Source organism: Ambystoma mexicanum, chromosome 11 (genome assembly GCF_040938575.1).
Source record: "Ambystoma mexicanum isolate Mex_15411 chromosome 11, UKY_AmexF1_1, whole genome shotgun sequence".
Lineage (NCBI taxonomy): Eukaryota > Metazoa > Chordata > Amphibia > Caudata > Ambystomatidae > Ambystoma > Ambystoma mexicanum.
In genome coordinates, this window is record NC_090934.1 from 3777865 (window position 1) to 3792092 (window position 14228).

Sequence of the window (14228 nt, forward strand, 5' to 3'; positions counted from 1 at the left end):
ACTGGCTCAAACTGCACCCGAGATCCCAGTACAGGTTCCTTATGCTAGTATTCACATCTATCCATGGTGCTGCGCTTATCTCCTCCACCAGGCAGGGCTGGCTGAAACTGTACCATACATCCTGATACAGGCTCCTTATGCTAGTATTCAAATCTATCCATGGCACTGCCCTTCTCTCCTCCACCAGGCAGGGCTGGCTCAGACTGCACCCGAGATCCCGATACAGGTCCCCTATGCAAGTATTCAAATCTATCCATGGCGCTGCCCTTCTCTCCTCCACCAGGCAGGACTGGCTCAAACTGAACCAGAGTTCCCAGTACAAGTACCTTATGCTAGTATTCAAATCTATCCATGGCGCTGCCATTCTCTCCTCCTCCAGGCAGGACTGGCTCAACTTGAACCAGAGATCCCAGTACACGTTCCTTATGCTAATATTCAAATCTATCCATGGCGCTGCCCTTCTCTCCTCCACCAGGCAGGACTGGCTCAAACTGCACCGGAGATCCCAATACAGGGTCCTTATGCTAGTATTCAAATCTATCCATGGCGCTGCCCTTCTCTCCTCCACCAGGCAGGACTGGCTCAAACTGCATTGGAGATCCCGATACAGGTTCCTTATGCTAGTATTCAAATCCATCCATGGCGCTGCCCTTCTCTCCTCCACCAGACAGGGCTGGCTCAAACTGCACTGGAGATCCCGATACAGGTTCCTTATGCTAGTATTCAAATCTATCCATGGCACTGCCCTTCTCTCCTCCACCAGGCAGAGCTGGCTCAAACTGCACCCGAGATCCCAGTACAGGTTCCTTATGCTAGTATTCAAATCTATCCATGGCGCTGCCCTTCTCTCCTCCTCCAGGCAGGACTGGCTCAAACTGCACCAGAGATCCCAGTACAGGTTCCTTATGCTAGTATTCAAATCTATCCATGGCGCTGCCCTTCTCTCCTCCACCAGGCAGGACTGGCTCAAACTGCACCGGAGCTCCCAATGCAGGTTCCTTATGCAAGTATTCAAATCTATCCATGGAGCTGCCCTTCTCTCCTCCACCAGGCAGGACTGGCTCAAACTGCACCAGAGCTCCCAATGCAGGTTCCTTATGCAAGTTTTCAAATCTATCCATGGTGCTTCCCTTCTCTCCTCCACCAGGCAGGACTGGCTCAAACTGCACCCGAGATCCCAGTAGAGGTTCCTTATGCTAGTATTCAAATCTATCCATGGCGCTAACCTTCTCTCCTCCACCAGGCAGAGCTGGCTCAAACTGCACCCGAGATCCCAGTACAGGTTCCTTATGCTAGTATTCAAATCTATCCATGATGCTGCCCTTCTCTCCTCCTCCAGGCAGGACTGGCTCAAACTGCATCAGAGATCCCGATACAGGTTCCTTATGCTAGTATTCAAATCTATCCATGGTGCTGCCCTTCTCTCCTCCACCAAGCAGGACTGGCTCAAACTGCACCACAGACCCCGATAGAGGTTCCTTATGCGAGTATTCAAATCTATCCATGGCGCTTCCCTTCTCTCCTCCACCGCGCAGTACTGGCTCAAAGTGAACCCGAGATCCCGACACAGGTTCCTTATGCAAGCATTCAAATCTATCCATGGCGCTGCCCTTCTCTTCTCCACCAGGCAGGACTGGCTCAAACTGCACGGGAGATCCCAGTACAGGTTCCCTATGTGAGTATCAAATCTATCCATGGCGCTGCCCTTCTCTGCTCCACCAGGCAGGGCTGGTTCAAACTGCACTGGAGATCCCAGTACAGGTTCCTTATGCTAGTATTCAAATCTATCCATGGCACTGCCCTTCTCTGCTCCACCAGGCAGGGCTGGTTCAAACTGCACCAGAGACCCCGATACAGGTTCCTTATGCTAGTATTCAAATCGATCCATGGCACTGCCCTTCTCTCCTCCACCAGGCAGAGCTGGCTCAAACTGCACCAGAGACCCCGATACAGGTTCCTTATGCTAGTATTCAAATCTATCCATGGCACTGCCCTTCTCTCCTCTACCAGGCAGAGCTGGCTCAAACTGCACCAGAGACCCTGATACAGGTTCCTTATGCTAGTGTTCAAATCTATCCATGGCGCTGCACTTCTCTCCTCCACCAGGCAGGGCTGGCTCAAACTGCACCAGCGATCCCAATACAGGCTCCTTATGCTAGTATTCAAATCTATCCATGGCGCTGCCCTTCTCACCTCCACCTAGCAGGACTGGCTCAAACTGCAACGGAGAATGCAATACAAGTTCCTTATGCGAGTATTCAAATATATCCATGGCGCTGCCCTTGTCTCCTCCACCAGGCAGGGCTGGCTCCAACTGCACCAGAGATGCCAGTACAGGTTCCTTATGCGAGTATTCAAATCTATCCATGGTGCAGCCCTTCTCTCCTTCACCAGGCATGACTGGCTCACACGGCACCAGAGATCCCAGTAGAGGTTCCTTATGCTAGTATTCAAATCTATCCATGGCGCTGCCCTTCTCTCCACCACCAGGCAGGGCTGGCTCAAACTGCACCAGAGATCCCAATACAGGTACCTTATGCCAGTATTCAAATCTATCCATGGTGCTGCCCTTCTCTCCTCCACCAGGCAGAACTGGCTCAAACTGCACCCGAGATCCCAGTACAGGTTCCTTATGCTAGTATTCAAATCTATCCATGGTGCTGCCCTTCTCTCCTCCACCAGGCAGGACTGGCTCAAACTGCACCAGAGATCCCAGTACAGGTTCCTTATGCGAGTATTCAAATCTATCCATGGTGCTGCCCTTCTCTCCTCCACCAGGCAGGACTGGCTCAAACTGCACCAGAGATCCCAGTACAGGTTCCTTATGCTAGTATTCAAATCTATCCATGGTACTGCCCTTCTCTTCTCCACCAGGCAGGGCTGGCTCAAACTGCACAGGAGATCCCGATACAGGTTACTTATGCTAGTATTCAAATCTATCCATGGCGCTACCCTTCTCTCCTCCACCAGGCAGGGCTGGCTCAAACTGCACCCGAGATCCCAGTACAGGTTCCTTATGCTAGTATTCAAATCTATCCATGGCGCTGCCCTTCTCTCCTCCTCCATGCAGGACTAGCTCAACCTGCACCAGAGATCCCAGTACAGGTTCCTTATGCTAGTATTCAAATCTATCCATGGCACTGCCCTTCTCTCCTCCACCAGGCAGGACTGGCTCAAACTGCACCGGAGCTCCCAATACAGCTTCCTTAGGCTAGTATTCCAATCTATCCCTAGTGCTGCCCTTCTCTCCTCCACCAGGCAGGACTGGCTCAAACTGCACCCGAGATCCCAGTACAGGTTCCTTATGCTAGTATTCACATCTATCCATGGTGCTGCGCTTATCTCCTCCACCAGGCAGGGCTGGCTGAAACTGTACCATACATCCTGATACAGGCTCCTTATGCTAGTATTCAAATCTATCCATGGCACTGCCCTTCTCTCCTCCACCAGGCAGGGCTGGCTCAGACTGCACCCGAGATCCCGATACAGGTCCCCTATGCGAGTATTCAAATCTATCCATGGCGCTGCCCTTCTTTCCTCCACCAGGCAGGACTGGCTCAAACTGAACCAGAGTTCCCAGTACAAGTACCTTATGCTAGTATTCAAATCTATCCATGGCGCTGCCATTCTCTCCGCCTCCAGGCAGGACTGGCTCAACTTGAACCAGAGATCCCAGTACACGTTCCTTATGCTAGTATTCAAATCTATCCATGGCGCTGCCCTTCTCTCCTCCACCAGGCAGGACATGGCTCAAACTGCACCGGAGATCTCAATACAGGGTCCTTGTGCTAGTATTCAAATCTATCCATGGCGCTGCCCTTCTCTCCTCCACCAGGCAGGACTGGCTCAAACTGCACCGGAGATCCCAATACAGGGTCCTTATGCTAGTATTCAAATCTATCCATGGGGCTGCCCTTCTCTCCTCCACCAGGCAGGACTGGCTCAAACTGCATTGGAGATCCCGATACAGGTTCCTTATGCTAGTATTCAAATCCATCCATGGCGCTGCCCTTCTCTCCTCCACCAGACAGGGCTGGCTCAAACTGCACTGGAGATCCCGATACAGGTTCCTTATGCTAGTATTCAAATCTATCCATGGCACTGCCCTTCTCTCCTCCACCAGGCAGAGCTGGCCCAAACTGCACCCGAGATCCCAGTACAGGTTCCTTATGCTAGTATTCAAATCTATCCATGGCGCTGCCCTTCTCTCCTCCTCCAGGCAGGACTGGCTCAAACTGCACCAGAGATCCCAGTACAGGTTCCTTATGCTAGTATTCAAATATATCCATGGCGCTGCCCTTCTCTCCTCCACCAGGCAGGACTGGCTCAAACTGCACCGGAGCTCCCAATGCAGGTTCCTTATGCAAGTATTCAAATCTATCCATGGAGCTGCCCTTCTCTCCTCCACCAGGCAGGACTGGCTCAAACTGCACCAGAGCTCCCAATGCAGGTTCCTTATGCAAGTTTTCAAATCTATCCATGGTGCTTCCCTTCTCTCCTCCACCAGGCAGGACTGGCTCAAACTGCACCCGAGATCCCAGTACAGGTTCCTTATGCTAGTATTCAAATCTATCCATGGCGCTAACCTTCTCTCCTCCACCAGGCAGAGCTGGCTCAAACTGCACCCGAGATCCCAGTACAGGTTCCTTATGCTAGTATTCAAATCTATCCATGATGCTGCCCTTCTCTCCTCCTCCAGGCAGGACTGGCTCAAACTGCATCAGAGATCCCGATACAGGTTCCTTATGCTAGTATTCAAATCTATCCATGGTGCTGCCCTTCTCTCCTCCACCAAGCAGGACTGGCTCAAACTGCACCACAGACCCCGATAGAGGTTCCTTATGCGAGTATTCAAATCTATCCATGGCGCTGACCTTCTCTGCTCCACCAGGCAGGGCTGGTTCAAACTGCACCAGAGACCCCGATACAGGTTCCTTATGCTAGTATTCAAATCTATCCATGGCACTGCCCTTCTCTCCTCCACCAGGCAGGACTGGTTCAAACTGCACTGGAGATCCCAGTACAGGTTCCCTATGTGAGTATCAAATCTATCCATGGCGCTGCCCTTCTCTGCTCCACCAGGCAGGGCTGGTTCAAACTGCACTGGAGATCCCAGTACAGGTTCCTAATGCGAGTATCAAATCTATCCATGGCGCTGCCCTTCTCTTCTCCACCAGGCAGGACTGGCTCAAACTGCACTGCAGATCCCAATACAGGTACCTTATGCGAGTATTCAAATCTATCCATGGCGCTGCCCTTCTCTGCTCCACCAGGCAGGGCTGGCTCAAACTGCACCAGAGACCCCGATACAGGTTCCTTATGCTAGTATTCAAATCTATCCATGGCACTGCCCTTCTCTCCTCCACCAGGCAGAGCTGGCTCAAACTGCACCAGAGACCCTGATACAGGTTCCTTATGCTAGTGTTCAAATCTATCCATGGCGCTGCACTTCTCTCCTCCACCAGGCAGGGCTGGCTCAAACTGCACCAGCGATCCCAATACAGGCTCCTTATGCTAGTATTCAAATCTATCCATGGCGCTGCCCTTCTCACCTCCACCTAGCAGGACTGGCTCAAACTGCAACGGAGATCGCAATACAAGTTCCTTATGCGAGTATTCAAATATATCCATGGCGCTGCCCTTGTCTCCTCCACCAGGCAGGGCTGGCTCCAACTGCACCAGAGATGCCAGTACAGGTTCCTTATGCGAGTATTCAAATCTATCCATGGCACAGCCCTTCTCTCCTTCACCAGGCATGACTGGCTTACACGGCACCAGAGATCCCAGTAGAGGTTCCTTATGCTAGTATTCAAATCTATCCATGGCGCTGCCCTTCTCTCCACCACCAGGCAGGGCTGGCTCAAACTGCACCAGAGATCCCAATACAGGTACCTTATGCCAGTATTCAAATCTATCCATGGCACTGCCGTTCTCTCCTCCACCAGGCAGGACTGGCTCAAATGCACCAGAGATCCCAATACAGGGTCCTTATGCTAGTATTCAAATCTATCCGTGGTGCTGCCCTTCTCTGCTCCACCAGGCAGGACTGGCTCAAACTGCACCAGAGAGCCCGATACAGGTTCCTTATGCTAGTATTCAAATCTATCCATGGCACTGCCCTTCTCTCCTCCACCAGGCAGAGCTGGCTCAAACTGCACCAGAGACACCGATACAGGTTCCTTATGCTAGTATTCAAATCTATCCATGGCGCAGCCCTTCTCTCCTTCACCAGGCATGACTGGCTCACACGGCACCAGAGATCCCAGTACAGGCTCCTTATGTTAGTATTCAAATCTAACCATGTAGCTGCCCTTCTCTCCTCCACCAAGAAGGATGGCTCAAACTGCACCAGAGACCCTGATAGAGGTTCCTTATGCTAGTATTCAAATCTATCAATGGCGCTGACCTTCTCTCTTCCTCCAGGCAGGGCTGGCTCAAATTGAACCAGAGATCCCAGTACAGGTTCCTTATGCGAGTATTCAAATCTATCCATAGCGCTGCCCTTCTCTGCTCCACCAGGCAGGACTGGCTCAAACTGCACCAGAGACCCCAATACAGGTTCCTTATGCTAGTATTCAAATCTATCCATGGCACTGCCCTTCTCTCCTCCACCAGGCAGAGCTGGCTCAAACTGCACCAGAGACACCGATACAGGTTCCTTATGCTAGTATTCAAATCTATCCATGGTGCTGACCTTCTCTCCTCCACCAGGCAGGACTGGCTCAAACTGCACCAGAGATCCCAGTACAGGTTCCTTATGCTAGTATTCAAATCTATCCATGGTGCTGACCTTCTCTCCTCCACCAGGCAGGGCTGGCTCAAACTGCACGGGAGATCCCGATACAGGTTCCTTATGCTAGTATTCAAATCTATCCCTGGCGCTGCACTTGTCTTCTCCACCAGGCAGGACTGGCTCAAACTGCACCAGAGATCCCAGTTCAGGTTCCTTATGCTAGTATTCAAATCTATCCATGGTGCTGCCCTTCTCTCCTCCACCAGGCAGGACTGGCTCAAACTGTACACGAGATCTCAATACAGGTTACTTATGCGAGTATTCAAATCTATCCATGGCACTGCCCTTCTCTCCTCCAACAGGTAGGGCTGGCTCAAACTGCACCGGAGATCCCGATACAAGTTCCTTATGCGAGCATTCTAATCTATCTATGGCACTGCCCTTCTCTCCTTCACGAGGCAGGGCTGGCTCAAATTGCACCAGAGATCCCAGTACAGGTTCCTTATGCTAGTATTCAAATCTATCCCTGGCACTGCCCTTCTCTCCTCCTCCAGGCCGGGCTGGCTCAAACTGCGCCAGAGATCCTGATACAGGTACCTTATGCTAGTATTCAAATCTATCCATGGTGCTGCCCTTCTCTCCTCCACCAAGCAGGACTGGCTCAAACTGCACCACAGACCCCGATAGAGGTTCCTTATGCGAGTATTCAAATCTATCCATGGCGCTGCCCTTCTCTCTTCCACCGCGCAGGACTGGCTCAAAGTGAACCCGAGATCCCGACACAGGTTCCTTATGCAAGCATTCAAATCTATCCATGGCGCTGCACTTCTCTCCTCCACCAGGCAGGACTGGCTCGAACTGCACGGGATATCCCGATACAGGTTCCTTATGCGAGTATTCAAATCTATCCATGGCGCTGCCCTTCTCTGCTCCACCAGGCAGGGCTGGTTCAAACTGCACTGGAGATCCCAGTACAGGTTCTTTATGTGAGTATCAAATCTATCCATGGCCCTGCCCTTCTCTGCTCCACCAGGCAGGGCTGGTTCAAACTGCACTGGAGATCCCAGTACAGGTTCCTTATGCGAGAATCAAATCTATCCATGGCGCTGCCCTTCTCTTCTCCACCAGGCAGGACTGGCTCAAACTGCACCAGAGACCCCGATACAGGTTCCTTATGCTAGTATTCAAATCTATCCATGGCACTGCCCTTCTCTCCTCCACCAGGCAGGGCTGGCTCAAACTGCACCAGAGATCCCAATACAGGCTCCTTATGCTAGTATTCAAATCTATCCATGGCTCTGCCCTTCTCTCCTCCACCAAGCAGGACTGGCTCAAACTGCACCGGAGATCACAATACAGGTTCCTTATGCGAGTATTCACATCTATCCATGGTGCTGCCCTTATCTCCTCCACCAGGTAGGGCTGGCTCAAACTGTACCAGACATCCTGATACAGGCTCCTTATGCTAGTATTCAAATCTATACATGGCACTGCCCTTCTCTCCTCCACCAGGCAGGGCTGGCTCAAACTGCACCCGAGATCCTGATACAGGTTCCCTATGCGAGTATTCAAATCTATCCATGGTGCTGCCCTTCTCTCCTCCACCAGGCAGGACTGTCTCAAACTGAACAAGAGTTCCCAGTACAAGTACCTTATGCTAGTATTCAAATCTATCCATGGCGCTGCCCTTCTCTCCTCCTCCAGGCAGGACTGGCTCAAACTGAACCAGAGATCCCAGTACAGGTTCATTATGCTAGTATTCAAATCTATCCATGGTGCTGCCCTTCTCTCCTCCACCAGGTAGGACTGGGTCAAACTGCACCGGAGATCCCTATACAGGGTCCTTATGCTAGTATTCAAATCTATCCATGGTGCTGCCCTTCTCTCCTCCTCCAGGCAGGACTGGCTCAAACTGCACCGCAGATCCCAATTCAGGTACCTTATGCGAGTATTCAAATCTATCCATGGCGCTGCCCTTCTCCACCAGGCAGGGCTGGTTCAAACTGCACCAGAGACCCCGATACAGGTTCCTTATGCTAGTATTCAAATCTATCCATGGCACTGCCCATCTCTCCTCCACCAGGCAGAGCTGGCTCAAACTGCACCAGAGACCCTAATACAGGTTCCTTATGCTAGTATTCAAATCTATCCATGGGGCTGTACTTCTCTCCTCCACCAGGCAGGGCTGGCTCAAACTGCACCAGAGATCCCAAAACAGGCTCCTTATGCTAGTATTCACATCTATCCATGGTGCTGCCCTTATCTCCTCCACCAGGTAGGGCTGGCTCAAACTGTACCAGACATCCTGATACAGGCTCCTTATGCTAGTATTCAAATCTATACATGGCACTGCCCTTCTCTCCTCCACCAGGCAGGGCTGGCTCAAACTGCACCCGAGATCCTGATACAGGTTCACTATGCGAGTATTCAAATCTATCCATGGTGCTGCCCTTCTCTCCTCCACCAGGCAGGACTGTCTCAAACTGAACAAGAGTTCCCAGTACAAGTACCTTATGCTAGTATTCAAATCTATCCATGGCGCTGCCCTTCTCTCCTCCTCCAGGCAGGACTGGCTCAAACTGAACCAGAGATCCCAGTACAGGTTCATTATGCTAGTATTCAAATCTATCCATGGTGCTGCCCTTCTCTCCTCCACCAGGTAGGACTGGGTCAAACTGCACCGGAGATCCCTATACAGGGTCCTTATGCTAGTATTCAAATCTATCCATGGTGCTGCCCTTCTCTCCTCCTCCAGGCAGGACTGGCTCAAACTGCACCGCAGATCCCAATTCAGGTACCTTATGCGAGTATTCAAATCTATCCATGGCGCTGCCCTTCTCCACCAGGCAGGGCTGGTTCAAACTGCACCAGAGACCCCGATACAGGTTCCTTATGCTAGTATTCAAATCTATCCATGGCACTGCCCATCTCTCCTCCACCAGGCAGAGCTGGCTCAAACTGCACCAGAGACCCTAATACAGGTTCCTTATGCTAGTATTCAAATCTATCCATGGGGCTGTACTTCTCTCCTCCACCAGGCAGGGCTGGCTCAAACTGCACCAGAGATCCCAAAACAGGCTCCTTATGCTAGTATTCAAATCTATCCATGGCGCTGCCCTTCTCTCCTCCACCAGGCAGGACTGGCTCAAACTGCACCGCAGATCCTAATACAGGTACCTTATGCTAGTATTCTCATCTATCCATGGCGCTGCCCTTCTCTCCTCCACCAGGCAGGGCTGGCTCAAACTGCACCACAGACCCCGATAGAGGTTCCTTATGCGAGTATTCAAATCTATCCATGGCGCTGCCCTTCTCTGCTCCACCAGGCAGGACTGGCTCAAACTGCACTGGAGATCCCGATACAGGTTCCTTATGCTAGTATTCAAATCTATCCATGGCACTGCCCTTCTCTCCTCCACCAGGCAGGGCTGGCTCAAACTGCACCGGAGATCCCAGTACAGGTTACTTATGCTAGTATTCAAATCTATCCATGGCGCTGTCCTTCTCTCCTCCACCAGGCAGGGCTGGCTCAAACTGCACCCGAGATCCCAGTACAGGTTCCTTATGCTAGTTTTCAAATCTATCCATGGCACTGCCCTTCTCTCCTCCACCAGGCAGGACTGGCTTAAACTGCACCAGAGATCCCGATACAGGTTCCTTATGCGAGGATTCAAATCTATCCATGGTGCTGCCCTTCTCTCCTCCACCAGGTAGGGCTGGCTCAAACTGCACGGGAGATCCCAATACAGGTTCCTTATGCTAGTATTCAAATCTATCCATGGTGCTGCCCTTCTCTCCTCCACCAGGCAGGGCTGGCTCAAACTGCCATGGGGATCCCAATACAGGTTCCTTATGCGAGTATTCAAATCTATTCACCAGGCAGAGAGCACATCCCTTCACATGTCTGGCAAGCCTGTCCGGTTATATGCCCAGCAATGCCTTATTTAGATATACCGTCTGTCAACCCACTGCCTCGGGTTTGTAACCAAACACCAAACATGCTCTGTGTGTTGGAAGAACATACGGACAGATGGACGGACTGACCGACCAGCCATGAAATGGGGCATTTGGTCAATTATTAAACCATCAGCCTTGCTATATTCTGATAAAATAATGAAGATCGTTTGAGCTGGAGCCTTTTACCTTCTAGAAATGTACCAAAAGTGGCTACTTGGTCTAGGTACTCTGGAGAGAAGAGACACCTGGTGTGGGGTTGTGTCTCACGTCACGGAAAGATGTATGGAAGGGGCAGTTGCATGAAGATGTTCCGCTTCCTTGGGTTTCTGGGGAATCCTGCCAATATGAGTCATTTGGAGCCACAGCTCGTTACTCGTGCTAAACAAGTTCTTGCCTTTCTGCGGGGATGCACCAAAGTTGTTGGATTCACTCGCCTCAGCACTGTATATGGATCAGAACTGTGCCAAGGGGTTCCTGTGTCACTAAAGGTTTCCCAGGATATGTTGTACATAGGTGACATCACAGTGTAGGCGCCTGGTCTCTTATTACACAGACTGAAGCCCTTGGGGCATAACTGGGGAAACATCAGGCAGGACTGGTTGTTGCTTGGACTGATGGCATTGCCCAACCTCCCTCTGATTTGCATTCTTCATTGGTCCAAGCAGCGCAGACCTCACATAAATGGAAGTATCTCTGCTATGATGATGAGCTCAGAGTTTTGAGAGAATTGTCTGGGTCACCTGCATATTGGAAGCCCAGATCAGAAGGATTGTTGGGGCGGAAATAGCACCTTTTGCATAATGTGAAAAGTATCATGAGCTTTCAGATGTTTTTCAGAAGCCTCAATCACAATTCTGCCTCCACATTGGGAGTACGACTGTAGCACTGCCTCTCACACAGCTAATACTAACCATCAATCAACCTTTTAGCCTTCCACCCTAACCAGCACCAGAATTCTCCTGTCATCCATCCGCTAGGCTGGATTATTCCCGAGAAGTGTCCTGGCCAATGGACAAACAGACTTGAGACTAAATAGACACAACACACTTTCCTTTTAGTTCTATAAAACACCAGGGTTGGAGTAAGGCCTGTTGGATTCAGCAGAGAGACGCTTGAACAAAACAATGGTATCTTTAATATAACAGTGTGCTGGAACTGGGAAAATTGCACCCAAGTGAAACAGGGGGGTTCAACCTTAGTCTAAGGGTGGGTCATTGTCCTGAATCCAAGTTTATTGTCAGGGCTGTATAGCCATGGGTGATTCACAATGTCACACTCAGTAGCTGAAAGCATGAGGTTCCACTACACTCATGAGGGCGCTATTCTGGTGGGCCCTCCTGACCTTGATGAACAGCCAACTGCTACTGGAGCATCATCGCCCTGATGCTATAGGGTCTAGCTGTTGACAGTCCACTTTATTCTGGTCTGTGGTGGGTTGATGAAAAGACTGCATTTAGCGTTGTCTCACCCCCTCCCACCGCATAGGCCGCACAGAATTTATGCAGCAAGCAGGAGTCCTACTTCCCTCCTCTGTATCTGGGTACTAATCCATCAGCAAGGCTTAATCCTTCTCTCTCCTCTTTATCTCAAACCTTCCTTGCAGGACAGCGCCTGGAACGCAAACCCCAGCAAGCCAGGGTCCAGGACCCTTCATGGCTAGCCAAGAGACTGGACTTCCCACCTCAGTGAATCTAATCTTCCCCTTCACTGCCTCACTGTTGGGTCACTCTCTTCCTCTGTCTCTCTTGGCCAACCTCTCCCTCACAATTATGCATTGCCCCTCTGGTACCTTAGTCAATTCATCACCCTCCACCACTGCCAACCTACCCATAACTGTACCTCACTTCACACCCTCCTTCCTTCGTACATGTGTTATAAGGCCTCTCTACAAGTCCCATCAATCTTGTGGTCCGTCCCCATGGACCACTATTGCATTTCCTGACATTGGTGCTTATTCTTACCCCCATATATTATGGGGGCCCCATGTACATACACCAGGACGAGCAGTGTGCCACAGGCAGTGGTACCCAGCACGCAGAGTCTCTGGCATGGGTCACAATTGGTACAGAAATCTATCTGAGGCTTACAGACAATTCAAGTGTTTTTATTTCCGTTGTGAGGCTTAGGGCCACCCCTCTTTCTGCTTCACCCCCACCTGATCTCGCTTCCTCCCTTTGATGTTACTTATTCTCCCACTCCACTCTACTACGCCTCCCCACGGACCTACTTCCCTCCTCAATACTACTATTCCCCTTCTCAACACTACTACTGCAATCCTGCTCTCCATTTCTCCTCAGCCTTCCCTGACCCACTGCACTTCTCTGGACTCTCACTTCATTACTAAAACTCAGGACAACCTGCCCTCTCTTTCCTCTACACCACACCCTTCTCCCTCACCCACTCTCTAGCCTCCCTTGGCTCCCCTCCCCCTTCTCTCCTACTCTCCTCTTTCTCTCCCATGTCACCTGATGTTGTCTCTAGACAAGCCCGCTCTATGAAAGTCTCATCCACACAGGTGCTCCCCCGCTCCCCCAGAACTATTAAGGACAACATTGTCTCCGTCGCCCCAGCCTTGGCCGATTTCTGCATTCATTCCTTTTCCACTGCACCCTCTCCTCAAAAAGCCTTCTGCCGACCCTTCCAGTCTGGCTACCTACCGTCCTGTCCCCATTACCCCTTTCCTGGGAAAACTCTTGGAGAAGCTGGTCCTCTCCCGCTTATCCACCACACTCAATCGGTGGTTGTCTCTCGCGACCACCATGCTGGCTTCAGAGCTGCCAGAGGCATGTAAACTGCTCTCCTGAACACCCGCAATGACTTGCTGTAAAGACTGGAGGGGTTTATCTGTACTTCTAATCTCTATATGGTAGGGTAAAGGCACATAACACCCCAGCAAGGCTCTCAATTTAATAGCAATAGACGACCAGCCAGGCTTAAGCTTTCAGGAGGTGATACACACTGATTTTTTAGTAGAGTGTTTCCCCAAAACGCCCACATAGGAATGTCCATACACTATGTTAGGTGATAACACAGCTTCTTTATATAACATAAGGTTCAGTAATATATACACATATAAATAATAACACTTTGTACTTTGAATGCTCATTCAGAAAATGGCAAATATATCCACTCCATGTGGTGCCACACATCACTTAAATTCAGTAATAGATGCACTAACTTCAGACCATTTTAAATAGGCAGGTGAATTCGTAAGTGAGGTGTAACAGCATAGAGTAGGGAAGAACATCAAGTTAGTTGTCAACAGTGGCAGAATGCTTTCTTTAGACTAGATAGACAGTTCTGTGTGAGGATACTCCACCTGGGCAACCTGTAATGGAAAAGTTACAGAGTAACTTATGTTGCCTTTTACAGACCAGACCATTACTATTCAATAACCTTGTGCTTTCTATTAAAAGGCTCTTCCACCCAAAGTACCTGACAGGCCACGGGAGAACAGGATCCAAGACGTATCTGGGAACCCTGCACGACTCCTGAAGCTAGAAGATGCCCTTCCTCGTCACAGTACCTTTGGTGACTT